The sequence below is a fragment of the Bos indicus x Bos taurus genome, chromosome X, assembly GCF_003369695.1.
Source record: "Bos indicus x Bos taurus breed Angus x Brahman F1 hybrid chromosome X, Bos_hybrid_MaternalHap_v2.0, whole genome shotgun sequence".
NCBI classification, from domain to species: domain Eukaryota; kingdom Metazoa; phylum Chordata; class Mammalia; order Artiodactyla; family Bovidae; genus Bos; species Bos indicus x Bos taurus.
In genome coordinates, this window is record NC_040105.1 from 131752154 (window position 1) to 131771206 (window position 19053).

Consider the following 19053-nt stretch of genomic DNA (forward strand, 5'->3'; position numbering starts at 1 on the left):
TGTTTCAGGATCACACTGTAATTTCCTGCTCCAATCCTAGAGACAACTATACCTCCAAGGAGACCTGGAAAAGATGATTTTTAATGGCTACATCTTTTGAATGTACTGCTTATTCAACTAGTCTGCTATTTGGAGGGAAAGAGCTATAGATAGTTTCTGTAACTATTCTATATTATAAATTAAATACTGAGCTATTTTATAGAAATAGCATGTACAAGTGAGTGATAATAACCTTATAACTGTTTTCTCTATTATTTAACATTGATATTTAACAAAAGCCTAGTCAATTGACCGATTTGGGGCCTAACCTATTGTTTTCCTGAAGTTAGGAGTCTCTGAAGATCTTTTCCTCCTTGTACCACTTCATTAAGGATAACAAAATGATGACATTCTATCAATTCTATAATGATAAATATTTGTTATTATAGACATTCACCTACTATAGACATTTGCTTCTACAGTGGGACTTGCAAACAATGAATCAAAAGGTGGAAGAAAAAAATAATTAGGAAAATAAAAGGTAGCAGCAAACATGAAATAAAACCTCCAGAGAGGAAATTAAGTATATTTTAGGCCCTAATACTCATCAGCCTCGAAGGATATTCTGCTTTTTCCTGGAACTATAATCCCTCTAACAGCCCTGGACATTTCATCACCAGTCAAGAGGATAACTGTATGCGCGTGTTCAGTCATGTCCCACTCTGTGACCCCGTTGTCTGTAGCCCGCCAGGCTCTGCTGTCCGTGGAATTTTCCAGGTAAGAATACTGGAGTGGGTTGCCATTTCCTCCTCCAGGGGATCTTCCACACCCAGGGATCAAACCCAGATTTCTTTATGTCTTCTCCATTGGCAGGTGGATTCTTTACAACTAGTGCCACCTGGGAAGCCCACTACATGCTATAAGAAGGTCTAACATTGAAAAACTGATTGTACCAAGTGCTAGTGAAGTTGTGGAGGAGCTCTCATACATTGTTGAAGAGAGTGTAAAATCACTCAACCATTGTGGAAAATAGTTTGGTAGTTTCTTTAAAAGTGAAACAGGGGGACTTCCTTGGTGGTCCAGTGGCTAAGACTCTGTGCTCCCAATGCGAGGGGCCAGGTTCCATCCCTGGTCAGGGAACTAGATCCCACATGCCCGAACTAAAGATCTCACATGCCTCAACAAAGATCGGAGATTCCACATGTCGCAGCTAAGACCTGGTGCAGTGTAATATTTTTTGAAGTGAAACATATTACTACCATATGAGCCAGCTATTCTACCCTATGTATTTACCAAACATAAATGAAACCATATATCTACACAAAGATTTGTATACAACTGTCCCAAGCAGCTCTATTTGTAATAGCTTAAAACTGGAACAACTGAAGTGTCTAGCAGAATACTATTCAGCAGCAGGAAGGAAGAACTACTGATACATGCATAAGATTGAGTGAATTTCAAAGTAAGTGTTGAGTGAAAGAAACCATGCAAAAATGAGTACAGTAGAGGATAACACTGGGTAGGAATATAACTGAAAGGTGTTTTTTGTTAACCTTTATTGCAGGGAGCTCACTTCTTGTTCACCTATGCAAGAAGCTTTTACCTAGGAAACTTACCCCTTATTCTTAAGAATTATAAACAGAAAGCACTCTCTCCCAACCATGCCAAATTCCTTATTTGGTTGCTTGGCAGTAGGTGTATTGGCTGAAATGTTAGAGTGAATTAAGCTGTCTTATACTTGAAGTACTCTCCAGAGGAAAGCCAGCACATATTTTCAAATTTTCTTTTTATTATGTATTTCTTTATTTAAGATTTGTTTAATCCGTATTTTGAAAGGAACGCAAGTCCGATTCTATGGGTTAAAGGTGTTGGTCAAAGTTAATTAAGTATAAGTAGTTGCAATTCATAGGTCTATTAGGGGAAAAAAGACTTTATTCTATAGTTAAAAGAGAAAGCCACTCACCCCTCAAATTATAAAGACCTTGGAATTATAAATTATAAAGGCTTGGAATGCTTGCACAGAACTCAGCGTGCTGGAAACTGTGTAGAGTTTACATGTTCTGCTGTTACGCAATTTTTATCTACCATGTCAAAACTGTTGTACATGTATTCCTCTCAGCCATTATGTTCATTTTCCTTTTTGTTCATTTTCTTAACTGCAGAGAGAGGGGCATGTGGATGAGCAGAGTTGCCAGATAAAATACAGGACATACTCATACTAAAAAAAGGAGTCATTGTTTATCTTGAAATTCAAATTTAACTGAGAGTCTTGTGTTTTTATTGGTTAAATCTGACAACCCTAAGGATCAGTAGAGAGTAACAGTGACTAATCTCGGGAAGTTAAAAAGGACTACATATTGTACAAGGTAGCGTAGCACTTCTAAAACTTTAATAGAGTGTACATATGTATTATCTGGAATGCTCGTTGAAAAACAGATTCTGATTCTGAGGATCTGCAGCAGAATCTGAATTTCTAACAGTTGATGCCAATGATGCTGGTTTCCGGACTACAGTTTGAGCAAGGCTCTAATGGAAATTTGAGTGTGTGAGTGTGTGTGTGTGTGCACGTGTGTGTGTGTGTGCACGTGTTTTGGCTGCCCAGCATATGAACTTCCTTTCTGAGCATAAGGAATTCACCAACATAATTCTTGAAGGAATGTGGAGCCTGGCTCTTACTATGAAAGCAGAAGGAAGATGTCAAATACTCATTTTACCAGACTGCTTTGCAGCCTGGATTTAGTTCCATAATCTACACGGGGATTTAGTTCCATGATATACACAAAGCAAAAGGCAAAGGAGAAAGGAAAAGATATACCCAACTGAATGCAGTTCAGTTCAGTCACTAAGTCGTGTCCAACTCTTTGGCACCCCATGAACCACAGCACGCCAGGCCTTCCTGTCCATCACCAACTCCTGGAGTCCACCCAAACCCATGTCCATTGAGTTGGTGATGCCATCCAACCATCTCATCCCCTGTCGTCTCCTTCTCCTGCTGCCCTCAATCTTTCCCAGCATCAGAGTCTTCTTCAATGAGTCAGCTCTTCACATCAGGTGGCCAAAGTATTGGAGTCTCAGCTTCTGCATCAGTCCTTCAAATGAATATTCAGGACTGATTTCCTTTAGGATGGACTGGTTGGATCCCCTTGCAGTCCAAGGGACTCTCAAGAGTCTTCACCAACACCACAGTTCAAAAGCATCAATTCTTCGGCACTCAGCTTTCTTTATAGTCCAACTCTCACATCCATACATGACCACTGGAAAAACCATAGCCTTGACCAGACGGACCTTTGTTGACAAAGTAATGTCTCTGCTTTTTAAATATGCTGTCTAGGTTGGTCATAACTTTCCTTCCAAGGAGTAAGCGTCTTTTAATTTCATGGCTGCAATCACCATCCGCAGTGATTTTGGAGCCCAGAAAAATAAAGTCTGACACTGTTTCCCCATCTATTCGCCATGAAGTGATGGGACCGGAAAACAATAGAATGGGAAAGACTAGAGATTTTTTTCAAGAAAATTAGAGATACCAAGGCAGCATTCCATGCAAAGATGGGCACAATAAAGGACAGGAATAGTATGAATGAAAGAGAAGCAGAAGAGATTACGAAGAGGTGGCAAGAATACACAGAAGAACTGTAAAAAAAAAGGTCTTGATGATCCAGATAAGCACAATGGTGTGGTCACTTATCTAGAGCCAGACATTCTGGAGTGTGAAGGCAAGTGGGCCATAGGAAGCATCACTATGAACAAAGCTAGTGGAGGTGATGGAATTCCAGCTGAACTATTTCAAATCCTAAAATATGATGCTGTGGAAGTGCTGCACTCAACATGCCAGCAAATTTGGAAAACTCAGCAGTGGCCACAGGACTGTAAAAAGTCAGCTTTCATTCCAAACCCAAAGAAGAGCAAATGCCAAAGAATGTTCAAACTACCACACATATGCACTCATCTCACACGCTAGCAAAGTAATGCTCAAAATCCTTCAAGCTAGGCTTCAACAGTACATGAACTGAGAACTTCCAGATGTTCAAGCTAGATTTAGAAAAGGCAGAGGAATCAGCGATCAAATTGCCAACATCTGTTGGATCATAGAAAAAGCAATAGAATTCCAGAAAAACATCTACTTCTGTTTATTGACCATGCCAAAGCCTTTGACTGTGTGGATCACAACAAACTTTGGAAAATTCTTAAAGAGATGGGAATACCAGACCACCTGACCTGCTTCCTGAGAAATCTGCATGCAGGTCAAGAAGCAACAGTTATAACTGGACATGTAACAATGGACTGGTTCCCAATAGGAAAAGGAGTACGTCAAGGCTGTATATTGTCATCCTGCTTTTTAACTTTTATGCAGAGTACATCATGCAAAATGCCGGACTGGATGAAGCAGAAGCTAGAATCACGATTGCTGGGAGAAATGTCAATAACCTCAAATATGCAGATGATACAACCCTAATGGCAGAACGTGAAGAGGAACTAAAGTGCCTTGTGATGAAGGTGAAAGAGAAGAATGAAAAAGCTGGTTTGAAACTTAACATTCAAAAAATGAAGATCATGGTATCCGGTCCCATCACTTCATGGCAAATAGATGGGCGAAAAAATGGAGATAGTGGCAGATTTTATTTTCTTGGTCTCCAAAATCACTGCAGACAGTGACTGCAACCATGAAATTAAAAGACACTTGCTCCTTGGAAGAAAAGCTATGGCAAATCTAGACGTGTATTCAAAAACAAAGACATCACTTTGAGGACAAAAGTCTGTCTAGTCAAAGCTATTGTGTTTCCAATAGTTATGTATGGATGTAATAGCTGGACTATAAAGAAAGCTGAGCGCCGAAGAATTGATGCTTCGAACTGTGGTGCTGGAGAAGGCTCTTGAGAGTCCCTTGGACAGTAAGGAGATCAAACCAGCCAATCGTAAAGGAAATCAGTCCTGAATATTCATTGGAAGGACTGATGCTGAAGCTGAAGCTCCAATACTTTGGCCACCTGATGTGAACAGCCAACTCATTTGAAAAGACCCTGATGCTGGGAAAAATTGAAGGCAGGAGGAGAAGGGAGTGACAGAGGATGAGATGGTTGGATGGCATCATCGACTTAATGGACACAAAAATCTGGAAGATAGTAAAGGACAGGGAAGCCTGACGTGCTGCAATCTATGGGGTTGCAAAGAGTCAGACACGACTGAGCAACTGAACAACGAAAACATGGGGCCAATCAGAAGCACCTACATAGGAATTTGAGTCAAGAACTAGTAACATATTAACTATGAAAGTAGTGAGTTTTCTCTCTTGCAACAGCCCCAGTTGCGAACTGGTCAAATTGTAAACCCAAGGTGGCAGTGGTGATAAAGGAAGGGGCAGAGTCCAGGATACCTGGGAACATCAGGAACAGCAGTCTTCCCATTGGGTGGAATCTGCAGTGTGATTTTGAGCATTGTTCCTAGCTGCCCAGCTCTGAGCTTACTTCCTAATCCTCATAATGATTCTGTAAGCTGTTCATTTCCTTTTCTTACCTTAATCACTCAGAATTGGTATTTGTTGCTTGAAACTAAGCACTCTGATCAAGTCAAAGGCTATGCCAGAGGCTAGCTGGCTTGCACAGCCCCACCAACTGGCATGTGAGATGAGGTCTAGGTCACCACTCAGTGAGATCTTTGCTTCACAGAGTGAAGACATTTCTGAGAGAGGGGCAACCTCCACTTGTGATAGGGTATCTATTTCCTGACATACACGTCTCTGTCCCTTCTTTTATTAGTACCTCTGGTGATGGCTGGACTTCCTAGGTGGCGCTAGTGGTAAAGAACCCACCTGCCAACACAGGAGACTTGGGTTCGATCCCTGGTCAGGAAAATCCCCTAGAGGAGGGCATGGCAATCCACTCCAGTATTCTTGCCTGGAGAATCCCATAAACAGGGGAGCCTTAACACACAGCAATTTAGCACACACGTACGCTGGTGATGACTGGTCTTGGTTTAATAGAACTAGATTCATTCACACGCTAACTCTGTCACTAACTAGTTAGTTATGTGATTTGGGGCAAATCACTTAGTCTCCATTTCCTTGACTGTTAAAGGAGGACAAGATTATCTGATTATTCACTTATTCACATTACTTCATAATTATTTTTACAACCTTATTGAGATACAAATTGCATATTCTAAAATTCACCCATTTCAAGGGGAATTTATGGGAGAATGGATACATGTATATGTATGGCCGAGTCCCTTTGCTGTCCAACTGAAACTATCACAACATTGTTAATTGGCTATACTCCAATATAAAATAAAAAGTTTTTTTAAACTATAAATAAAATTCACCAATTTCAAGTGTACAATTGAATGACTTTTAGTAAATTTACCAAATTGTTCAACCATCACCATAACCTAGTTTTAGAACATTTCGTCTCCCCAATAAGGTCCCTCAGGCCTATTTACAGTTAGTTCATCCCCATATTCACCCTCAGGGCTGAGCAACCACTAATTTATTTTCTGTGTCTATAGATTTGCTTTTTCTGGCCATTTTAAATAAATAGAACCATACAGTCATAATTATTTGTTACACAAGGTTTTTCTGCTCTACAACCAGTTTCCAAAAGGCCTGTATCTAAGGACAGAAATCAGTAAAACTGAAAACAGGAAAACAATAAAGAAAATCCATGAAACAAAGAGCTGGGTCTTTTAAAAGATCGATCAAATTCACAAACCTCTACCAAGTCTGACAAAGAAAAGACACAATTACCAATATCAGGAATGAAGCAGGTAGTTATCACTACAGATCCTGCAGACATCAAAAGGAGAGAAAGCAAATATTGCAAGCAATTCTAGAGTTTAGGTGAAATAGCCCAATTGCTTGAAAATCACAAACGAAACTCATTAAGGACAAAAAAGTTACTGTGAATACTCCTATAACTACGAAAGAATGTTAATTCAAAAAAAAAAGAAAAAGAATGTTAATTCATAATTTAAAACCTTCTCAAAAAGAAATTCCAGGCTCAGATAGTTTTACTGAGTAATTACGGGGGCTTCCCTTGTGGCTCAGACAGTAAAGAATCTGTCTGCCAGGGTTCGATCCCTGGGTTGGGAACTGAATAATCATACCAAACATTTAAGTGAAAATACCATTTCTATGCAACCTCCTCCAGAAAAGAAAACAGGAGCTAACACTTCTCAACTTATTTTATGAGGCTGGTATTACCCTAATACCAAAACCAGACAACAAGCACAAAACAGAAACTACAGACCAATATCTCCCATGAATTTAGACACAAAAATCTTCAACAAAATCTTCCAACAATAGACTAAAAAATTATGAAACAAATTACAACCATGTGGGCTTTATTCCATGTACAAAAGGCTGGTTAAACATTTAAAGATCATTCAGTGTAACCAGCCATGTGATCAGTCCCTCACTCCTGTTCTACTATTCGCAACCCCACGGGACTGTAGACCATCAGGTTCCTCTGTGCATGGAATTTTCCAGGCAAGAATACTGGAGTGGGTCGCCATTTCCTTCGCCAGGGATTCTTTCCGACCCAGGGATCGAACCCACATCTCCTGCATGGGCAGGATTCTTTACCACTGAGCCACCTGGGAAGCCCCATAATCAACCACATCAATAGGTTAAAGAAGAAAAATCCAATGAGCATGTCAATTGACATAGCAAAGCATTTGGCCAAATTTAACCCCCATTCATATAAAAAGGAATAGAGAGGAACTTTCTCAGTTTGGTAAAGAATATCTACAAAAACCTACAGCTAACATTATGCTTCACAGTGACAGAACAGCATACTTAACCATAGAAGAATGAATGCTTTCCCCGGGGTCGCGGAATCCACCCAGGAAGACTGTGGCACTAGGAGAGAAGCTGCGGTCCAGTCCACTCGCCTCCCTTTGCCCTAGCCTCTCGGAGAACGACCGGCCCGTAAAGCGGGACTACTTGTCCTTCCGCCTGGTCCTGCGCAGCCGGAGGTATGAGGGTCTGGGGCCCCAGCCCAGTTGTCTGCCGGAAAGACTGGCAGGAGAGTGAAAGTGAAGTCGCTCAGTCGTGTCCGACTCTGCGACCCCATGGACTGTAGCCCCGCAGGCTCCTCGGTCCATGGGATTTTCCAGGCATGAATACTGGAGTGGGTTGCTATTTCCTTCTCCAGGGGATCTTCCCGACCCAAGGATCGAACCTGGGTCTCCCACATTGTAGGTAGACGCTTTACCGTCTGAGCTACCAGGGAAGCAGGAGATCAGCATAGGGCTAATCCAGAATCGTCTCATACGAGCAGCCTCAACCCCCATGGACACTCCCCTTCCCACCAGCTTGTTTGCTTGCCTTTTTTCCTTTCTCTCTTTTTCTGTTTTTCTTTCTAACTTCCTCACCGATTCTCCTTTGAACCTTCTCCAGTTGTTGACCCTGTCTTCTAAACACATTTATAATTCTCTCTAAAGTGAAGATGAATGAGCAAAAACAGTGTTCGTTAATATAGTAATTAGCATGTTTGTCAAGGTTTACACTAAGCATTCCACCACCGTCCAGGCTTTCCTAACAGACCGCATGTAAAGCGGTGCCATGGACACTTCTCGTTGAGGAAAAAGACTGTACCCTTCATAATTCTTTAGAGACTCCGTGGACTCTTTCAACATTCTTGAGTGTTCTCTTTTAAGAGAGTCTTAAATTGGTAAATTCCTCACTTGGTTTTCGGCTGTGGTTCATTCAGAACATTTGATATCTTGTTTTTTTAATATCTGAGGGGGGAAAAACAGCACTATCACCTCTTGCACACATTTGCAGACCTATGAGGCAATTGATATACACATTTGAAGGAGGCAAACACTAAACTGTGCCTTGTTTTCTCACTTGCATTATGTTCTCCTGAGACTGTGGCTTACCTGTAGGCCCATGCCATTGGTATGGGTAATTAGCAGCCTAATAAGAGGGAATAAAGAAAGTGCTATCAAAACAAGTAGGTACAAAGACCTAAATGTAAGGCTAGCCTCTTAGAGGAAACATAGGCAGAACAGTCTTTGACGTAAATCTCGGCAAGATATTTTTTGATCCACTTCCTAGAGTAATGGAAATAAAAACAAAAATAAACAAATGGGACCTAATTAAATTTAAAAGCTTTTGCACAGCAAGGGAAACTATAAACAAAACTAAAAGACAACCCATAGAATGGGAGAAAATATTTGCAAACAGAAGCTAACAAGGAATTAATCTCCAAAATATACGGTAGCTCAGGCAGCTCTGTGTCAAAAAAAAAAAAGAAATTAACCCAACAAAAATGGGCAGAAGATCTGAATAGACATTTCTTCAAAGATGTGCAGATGGCCAAAAAGCACATGAAAAGATGTTCAACGTAGCTAATTATTAGATAAATGCAAATCAAAACTGCAATGTGGTATCACCTCACACCAGTCAGAATGGCCATCATCAAAAAAGTCTACACAAAAACCAAAAAAGTCTACAAACAATAAATGGTGGAAAGGGTGTGGAGAAAGTGCTGGTACAACCACTATGGAGACTAGTATGGAGGTTCCTTAAGAAACTAAAAATAGAACTACCATATAATCTAGCAATATCAGTCCTTTGCATATATCCAGAGAAAATAATAATTCAAAAAGATACATGCACCCCAAAGTTCATTGCAGCACTATTTGCAATAACCAGGACATAGAAGCAACCATGGGGTCACAAAGAGTTGGACACGACTGAGCGGCTTCACTTTCACTTTTCTTTTTTTTTTCTTTTCACTTTTCACTTTCATGCGTTGGAGAAGGAAATGGCAACCCACTCCAGTGTTCTTGCCTGGAGAATCCCAGGGACGGGGGAGCCTGATGGGCTGCCATCTATGGGGTCGCACAGAGTCAGATACAACTGAAGCAACTTAACAGCAGCAGCAGAAGCAACCTAAATGTCCATCAACAGAGGACTGGATAAAGAAGATGTGGTACATATATACAATGGAATATTACTCAGCCATTAAAAAGAATAAAATAATGCCATTTGCAGGAACATGGATGGACCTAAAGAGTGTCATACTGAGTGAAGTAAGTCAGACAGAGAAGGGGAAGTATGACATCCCTTATATGTGGAATCTAAAAAGAAATGATACAAAACCTAACTTACTTACAAAACAGAAACAGACTCACAGATTTCAAGAACAAGCTTATGTTGCTGGGGGGAAGGATAGGGCGAAGGGATAGTTAGGGAGTTTGGGATGGGCATGTACACACTGCTATATTTTAAATGGATAACCCACTCCAGTATTCTTGCCTGGGAAATCTTATGGACAGAAGAGCCTGGCAGGCTACAGTCCATAGGGTCACAAAGAGTCAGACAAGGCTTAGCAACTGAGCGTGCATGCACATTCTAAGAACAATATACTAGGAAGACACTGCTAATTCAATCAGGTTCCACACCTGCATGCACTTCACATTCTGGTGGGGGAACTTTGTTTCTCCCACAAGACTTGACTTGATCTACAAACAATAAATGCTGGAGAAGGTGTGGAAAAAAAGGAACCCTCTTACACTGTTGGTGGGAATGAAAACTAGTACAGCCACTATGGAGAACAGTGTGGAAATTCCTTAAAAAACTGGAAATAGAACTGCCATATGATCCAGCAATCCCATGGCTGGGCATACACACCAAGGAAACCAAAATTGAAAGAGACATGTGTACCCCAATGTTCATTGCAGCACTGTTTATAATAGCCAGGACATGGAAGCAACCTAGATGTCCATTGGCAGACAAATGGATAAGAAAGCTGTGGTACATATACACAATGGAGTATTACTCAGCCATAAAAATAATGCATTTGAATGTGTTCTTATGAGGTGGATGAAACCGGAGCCTATTATACAGAGTGAAGTAAGTCAGAAAGAAAAACACCAATACAGTATACTAACGCATATATATGGAATTTAAAAAGATGGTAACGATGACCCTATATGCGAGACAACAAAAGAGACACAGATGTAAAAAACAGTCTTTTGGACTCTGGGAGAAGGCGAGGGTGGGATGATTTGAGAGGGTAGCATTGAAATTTGTATATTATCATATGTGAAGCTAGTCCAGGTTCAATGCATGAGACAAGGTGCTCAGGGCTGGTGCACTGGGATGACTCTGGGGGCTGGGATGGGGAGGGAGGTAGGAGGGAGGGTCCAGATTGGGAACACATGTACACCCGTGGCTGATTCATGTGAATGTATGGCAAAAACCACAATATTGCAAAGTAATTAGCCTCCAATTAAAATAAATTAAATAATTTTTAAAAAAGACTTGACTTAATAATCATGGCTCTCTCAGAGAGACCAGAATGGAGACAGAACCTAACAGCAATGGTGAGTCATAAACTCTATACAGTAAAAACCCATATTTTAATCCTTTATGAACAGCTACTATTATTAGTCTAAATTATTTTGATCTTGATATAATTCAGGTGGCATAACAGACTAGGGTTCAATTCCTGGATCAGGAAGATCACCTGAAGGAGGGCATGGCATCCACACCAGTATTCTTGCCTAGAGAATTGCATGGACAGAGGAGCCTGGTAGGCTACAGTCCATAGGGTCACACAGAGTCAGGCACAACTGAAGTGACTTAGCATGCACACATCACAAGTACATTGTCTGACACTACATTTATCTTGTTGGAAACCATAATTGTCTGAAACAATGGCCTCAGTGAAAAATGTGATATGATATAATTCAGATATAATTCACATATATAATGCTCCAAGAATATTGGAGTGTGTTGCCACGCCCTTGTCCGGGGATCTTCCCAACCCAGGAATCGAACCTGTGTCTCTTACATCTCCTGTATTGGTAGGTAGGTTCTTTACCACTAGTCCCACCTGGGAAGGTGGTACTTGTGGTACTAATGCTTTATTAACAATATGCCATGTCATCTGAGTGGGCTAGGCCATGGATGGGTGATTACAGCAAAAATGTTGCCTGTATGTGATCCAAGTTTATGTATAATCAGAGTCATTACCCTTTATCTGCTCATAGTCAGGAATCTACCAGATTATTCAGCAGAATGATTTGTAGATGCATCATCAGGCAATAAAATATTTACTATTACCCACCCTCCTTTGGCTACACTTGATGGAGGATATATAGTAAAATAAAAGTTTGTTTTCTTTTTTTATGCTTCAACATTCACCGAGTTATCATTTCCGTTTTTGCTCTTAGGGAAACAATCTCCAGGGGAAAAAAAAAAAAGGACTACATTATATAGAAATAAAAAACTGCTTTGTTGTATTTTGTACTTATAGTATTTCTGCTCCAGATAATATCATGGACCCTTGGTGTCTAATTTATCCTGACAGTGTCTAAAGTGGAAGTAAAGCAATTCAGAAATATGAGTCTGAGAAGGTGGATGCAGCAGAAGTGAAATGAGAACGTTTAAATGAAAATATAAACCACAGTCAATCTGAATGAATTCCTCTAGCACCTTGCTTCAGGAAAAAATCTGTAAGGGTCTTAATGATTGCTTCACTCACAACAAAGTGCACAACCCCAAGTGAGTCACTTAATCTCTGTGTCATAGTGTCTTTGATTTTACAACAGGGTTAGTAGGACCAAAATGCACCTATACTTATAGGAGAAAGGAGAATCACACTATTTCTGAAATGTGCCTAATAATTGTCAATCAATTATCAAGAGAAATTTATGGAGCCCTGGATACATCCTTCATTATATGCCCAAGTCCTGGTAAGCACTTTACATATAAATGCTCAAGAAATCTTTATTGCATGTATGAATGAGAAAATAAATCAATGAGCCATCTACTATGTGCCAGGCACCTGAGATACATTCCTGCCTTCAATGAACTATTTAGTAATTATGTAGCCAAATAAGACATTCATAGATAATGTTATTTAGTCATTTAACATAGTAAACGCCAAATGAATGTTATCATCCATCATCTTCAAACTAGAATTTCCAGATTCTCAACTTCATTTTGATTCCTTCCCTAAAATTTACCAGCTTAAGAATATGCCTATGATTTTATCACAGAGAAATATTTGAGGATGTTTAAAGACTTTCAAAAATAGAAATGTATTTCATGAGGATAAAATTCTGTAGAGAAATGGAATGAAAATGTAAGTTCAAAAGGAAGAAAGAAAAATATAAAACATTTCCATCATTCCCCAAAATTTCCTCATGCCTCAACCTTTTGAATCTCTCCTTCCATCCCCAGCTCAAGTACAGGTACTCATTGATCTGTGCATTCTGTCATTACAGATTCGTTTGCATTCTGGGATTTTAACCAAATGGAGTCACACTCTATGTATTTTTCTAATGACTTCTTTCAGTAAGCATGGTGGTTTTAAGATGCATTTATATTGTTTCATGCATTAATAATTGTTCCTTTTTATTGATGCTTTCTGTTTTGAGGATATACCCCAATTTCCATTGGATACCACAATTTGTTTATCCATTCATCTGTTGATACACATTTGGGTTGTTCCCAGTTTGGGCTCTTACAAACAGAATTGCTACGAACATTTGCATACAAGTCAATTTGAACATATGTTTTCATTTCTCACAGATGCATATCTGGAAGTGGAATAGCTGGATCATATTGTAGGCTTATGTTAAAGTTTTTCAGAAACTGTCAAAATGCTTTCCAAATTGGTCGTAACCATGGTACATTTCCACAAGCAGAGTATGAGATTTCCAGTTGCTGCACATCCTTGCTAACACTTGATATGGTCAGTTTTTAAATTTTTGTCTATTCTAATGGGTATGTGGTGGTATCTCAATGTGGCTTTTTATTTGCTTTCCCCCAAGACTAATGACTTCAAGTATTTTTTCATGACCTTATTGGCCATTTCTCTCTTCTTTTTGTGAAATGTATGTTGAAATATTTTTTGCATTGTTATTTTATCTTATTATTATTGACTGTGTGTGTGCATATTCTGGATATTTTCTTTGTTTGATATATGTATTGTGAATATTTTTCCCAGTATCTGGCTTGCCTTTTCTTTTTCTCAATGGTGCATTTAAAAAAAAAAAAAAACTTACTGGAGTTTTGCATTTGTGTTATACCTATAGATTTGGGGAGAATTGTCACTTAACATTATTGAATCATGGTACATTTCTGTACTTTTTAATTTCCCTCAGTTTTGTTTTGCAATTTCCAAGTAGAGAAATTCAATCAGATTTATTTATAAATATTTTACATTTAGTGCTATTGTGAATAGATTTGTTTTTTGAGTTTCATTTCCAATTGTTTGTTCTTGGTATTGTTGCTGTTGTTCAGTTGCTAAGTCATGTCTGACTGATGATCCCATGGAGTGCAGCATGCCAGGCCTCCCTTCTTTTACTATCTCCCAGAGTTTGCTCAAACTCATGTCCACTGAGTCGGTGATGCCATCTGAACAGCTCATCCTCTGTTTCCCCCTTCTCCTAATGCCCTCAACCTTTCCCAGCATCAGGGGCTTTTCCAATGAGTTGGCTTTTCACAACTGGTGGCCAAAGTATTGGAGCTTCAACTTCAACATCAGTCCTTCCAATGAATAGTCAGGACCAATTTCCTTTACAATTGACTGGTTTGATCTCCTTGCAGTCCAAGGGACTCTCAAGAGTCTTCTCCAGCACCACAATTCGAAAGCATCCATTCTTCAGCGCCCAGCTTTCTTTATGGTCCAACTCTCACATCCATACATGACTACTGGAAAAACCATAGCTCTGACTAAATGGACCTTTGTCAGCAAAGTGATGTCTCTGCTTTTGAATACACTGTCTAGGTTTGTCATAGCTTTTCTTCCAAGCAGCAGGAGTCTTTTAATTTAGTGGTTTCTGTCACTGTACACAGTAATTTTGGAGCCCAAGAAAATAAAATCTGTCACTGTTTCCACTTTTTCCCCATCTATTTGCCATGAAGTGATGGGACCGGATGCCATAATTTTAGTTGTTTGACTGTTGAGTTTTAAACCAGCTTTTTCACTCTCCTCTTTAACCCTCATCAAGAAGCTCTTTAGTTCCTTTTGCTTTCTGCCATTAGAGTTGGTATCAGTTCAATTCAGTCACTCATTCGTGTCCAACTCTCTGCGACTCCATGGACTGCAGCACGCTAGGCTTCCCTGTCCATTACCAACTCCTGGAGCTTACTCAAACTCATGTCCATTGAGTCGGTGAGATGCCATCCAACCATCTCATCCTCTGTCATCCCCTTCTCCTCCCACCTTCAATCTTTCCCAGCATCAGGGTCTTTTCCAATGAGTCAGTTCTTTGCATCAGGTGGCCAAAGCATTGGAGTTTCAGCTTCAGCATCAGTCCTTCCAATGAATATTCAGGACTGAGTTCCTTTAGGATGGACTGGTTGGATCTCCTTGCTGTCCAAAGAACTCTCAAGAGTCTTCTCTAATACCACAGTTCAAAACCATCAATTCTTCAGTGCTCAGCTTTCTTTATAGTCCACCTCTCACATCCATACATGACTAATAGAAAAGCCATAGGACTAGACTGACCTTTTTTGCAAAAGTTGGTATATAAGGATGCAACTGATTTTCTACATTAACCCTGTATTCTGTGACCTTGCTAAGTTCACTTATTAGTTCTAACATTTGTTTTCTAGATTCTCGGATTTTCTACATTAATAATCGTATCATCTACAAATAGGGATTTAAAAAATCTCAGTGCTTTCAATTTCTTTCTTTCTTTTCAATGCCTGGGACCTTCAATACCATGTTGAATACAAGAGAAGATAGTAGCATCCTTGCCTTGTTCCCATCTTAAGAAAGAACAATTCAATCTTTTGCCATCAATTATGATGCTAGCTATTGGTGTTTCATAGATGCTCTTTATTCATTTGAGGAAGTATTTTTTTTTTACTATTTCTAATTTTCTGAAAATTTTAGTGATGAGTGGACATTGGATTTTGTCTTATGCTCTTTCTACATCTATTGAAATGATTGTGTGGATTTCCTTTTTTATCCTGTTAATGTGGTGAATTACATTGATGGATTTTTGAATGTTAAATTAACCTTGCATTCTGGAATAAACCCTACTTAGTCCAGAGGTGGTTGATGGGGTACAGTCCATGTGGTCACAAAGAGCGGGACACAACTGAGGGATTGAGCATGCCTGCAAGCAGAGTCTTGAAGTATGATTCTTTATTTAGTAATGTTTTGTTAAGGATTTTTGTGCCTATATATATGAAGGATATTGATATGTAATTTTATTTTTACAGTATCTTTCACATGTCTTGGTGTTAAGGCTATGCTAGCCTTACAAAATGAGCTAGACGGTATTCCCTCTTCCTGTTTTCTGGAATGTGTTTGTAAAATTGGTGCTATTCAGTGATGAAGCCATGCACTTTTCTTTTGGAAAAGTTTTTTAGTAACAAATTCAACTTGTTTAATAGATAGAGGGATACTCAGACTTTCTGCTTCTTGTATCTATTTTGGTAAACTATATTTTTCAATAAATTTGTCCTTTTCATCCATGTTGAATATGTTGACATAATGTCATTCACAACGTTTTCTTATTATCCTTTAACCACTGTAGACTCTATGGTGACAACCTTTAGCTGTAATTGTCATTACTATATATGCATTATGCAATGTATGATAACATGTGATAGATTTATTATTGTTAAAATTAACTAGTATATAAATATTTTAAAAATCTTAATATAAAAATGTTATAAGTAACTTAAATAAACAAAAACTCCTTGGTGTCTTCAGTTAAATTTTTTAAGGTTGCAAAGGGCTTCTGAAAACCACTGATGTATATAATATTCCAATGTCTCTATGTGCCATTATTTATCTATCTATTCTATGGCTGATGGACAATTGGTTTTTCTAGAGGTTTTGGTTATTACAAACAAAATACGATGGGTATTTTTGTATATATCTCAGGGTGGATGTATATACTCATTGCTCTTAGATATCTAAAAGTGGAATGGCTAGGTCTCCTGGTATTAGTATTTTTAAATGGATAGTGGTGAATATAAAACTCTGTTGAAATCAGATTCATTTGAATATATTTCAAAGATAATATTCTGTAACACATATTTATGCAAAGGGTGTCAGTTTTAAATTCATCTTCAGCTCATTGCTCTTCTTACTTGACACATTCCCCTTAGTGAGTTCATACACAAGCTGCTGCTGCTGCTGCTGCTGCTAAGTTGCTTCAGTCGTGTCCGACTCTGTGCGACCCCATAGATGGCAGCCCACCAGGCTCCCCCATCCCTGGGATTCTCCAGGCAAGAACACTGGAGTGGGTTGCCATTTCCTTCTCCAGTGCACGAAAGTGAAAAGTGAAAGTGAAGTCGTTCAGTCGTGTCCGACTCCTAGCGACCCCATGGACTGCAGCCCAGCAGGCCCCTCCGTCTATGGGATTTTCCAGGCAAGAGTACTGGTGTGGGGTGCCATTGCCTTCTCCGCATACACACGCTAATCTGTCCCAAATCTTTTTCTCCAACTCAGAATTATCTCTTGAGTATTAGACTTCTATGTATGACAAATTGCTGGACATCTCAATGTCCCATTCATGATCCACAGCACAACAACCCAAACATATCTTAAATGGAACTTGAAACTGGCTATTCTTCCCATATTCTCTACCCAGAAGCCCACACTAGAGAACTGGGCCTCATCTTTTTTTTTTTTTTTTTTTTTTGAGATGGCAGGTGATTTTTATTTTTCTTTCTTTTTTTTTAAATTTTATTTTATTTTTAAACTTTACATAATTGTATTAGTTTTGCCAAATATCGGTATGTTTAAAATGTCTTCCTCTTGGGTACGTCTGGCTTCATTGTACACTATCCATTCCCCCTTCTTAGCAAAAGTGAGCATTCAAGTTTCCACTTAAAATCTAAAGAAAAAAAAAAAGGTCAAAGCTTATTTTCTCATAAATTTCCTTGTGACTAGAACAAGAAGGCAAAAAGGAAAACCGTAACTGAGAATTAGCACACCCTCTGAGCTGGCTGTCAAGAACTGGAAGGACGCATCCAGGAAACACATATAACTGGAAAGTGTTGGGCACTCGGGGGAGGAACTGAGGGGGCTGCCAGGAAAAACAACAACAACAACAAAAAGAATCTCATCTTTGTATTTCAAACATCTTGGGCGCCAGGAGGAGAAGGCAATGGCAACCCACTCCAGTACTCTCGCCTGGAAAACCCCATGGTTGGAGGAGCCTGGTAGGCCACATTCCATGGTGTCGCTAAGACTCAGACACAACTGAGCGACTTCACTCTCACTTTTCCTTTCATGTATTGCAGAAGGAAATGGCAACCCACTCCAGTGTTCTTGCCTGGAGAATCCCAGGGACGGGGAAACCTGGTAGGCTGCAGCCTATGGGGTCGCACAGAGTCAGACATGACTGAAGCGACTTAGCAGCAGCAGCAGAGCCCCAGAATACCAGTTTGATTTTGGGAGGAGCACACCACGGGGGAGGTAGCCCATTGGGTCCAAACACAGAGAGAGGTTCAAAAACAGACAACTGTGCTCCTGAGAGCGAGGCGAAGCATCCTCCCAGCGCCGTGGGCTGAGATGCTGATGATGCGTGTTGGGATTGCGAGGCCGGCCTAAGCTCGGCCGCCAGTGGTTGGGCCTCATCTTAGGTTCCATCTTCATACTTAATCCCCACAACCAGGCAGTCACCAAATCCTCTCAGTTTTTCTGCCTAAATGTTACTTAAGTTCTTCTTTTCTGCCATCCTATTGTCACTGTCCTTTTTATTTCCTTCTATACCACCACAAAGGTATCCTAATTAGTCTCCAAGCATCTAGACTTTTTTCTGCTATCTTAACCAATACTTTAATTTTTTTTAAGTTACAAGTGTAAAATAATAGCAAAAGGGAAAAGAAAGATATCAGTTACTGAGTTTCTACACTTTATCAGGTACTGTGCTAGGCACATATTACCTATATTACCATATGTTATTTAAAAACGGTCCTGTGGAGTAGATCTTTTCCCCTATTTTAAAAATGAGGAAACAAAGACTCAGAGTAAATTACTTACAAATACTACTATTTTACAGATATGGATAATAAATAGGAGAGGTCTAATTTAAAATCAGGTCTCTGGTTGATGCATATAGCCTTAATTCCTTCAAGTCTCTCTTCCA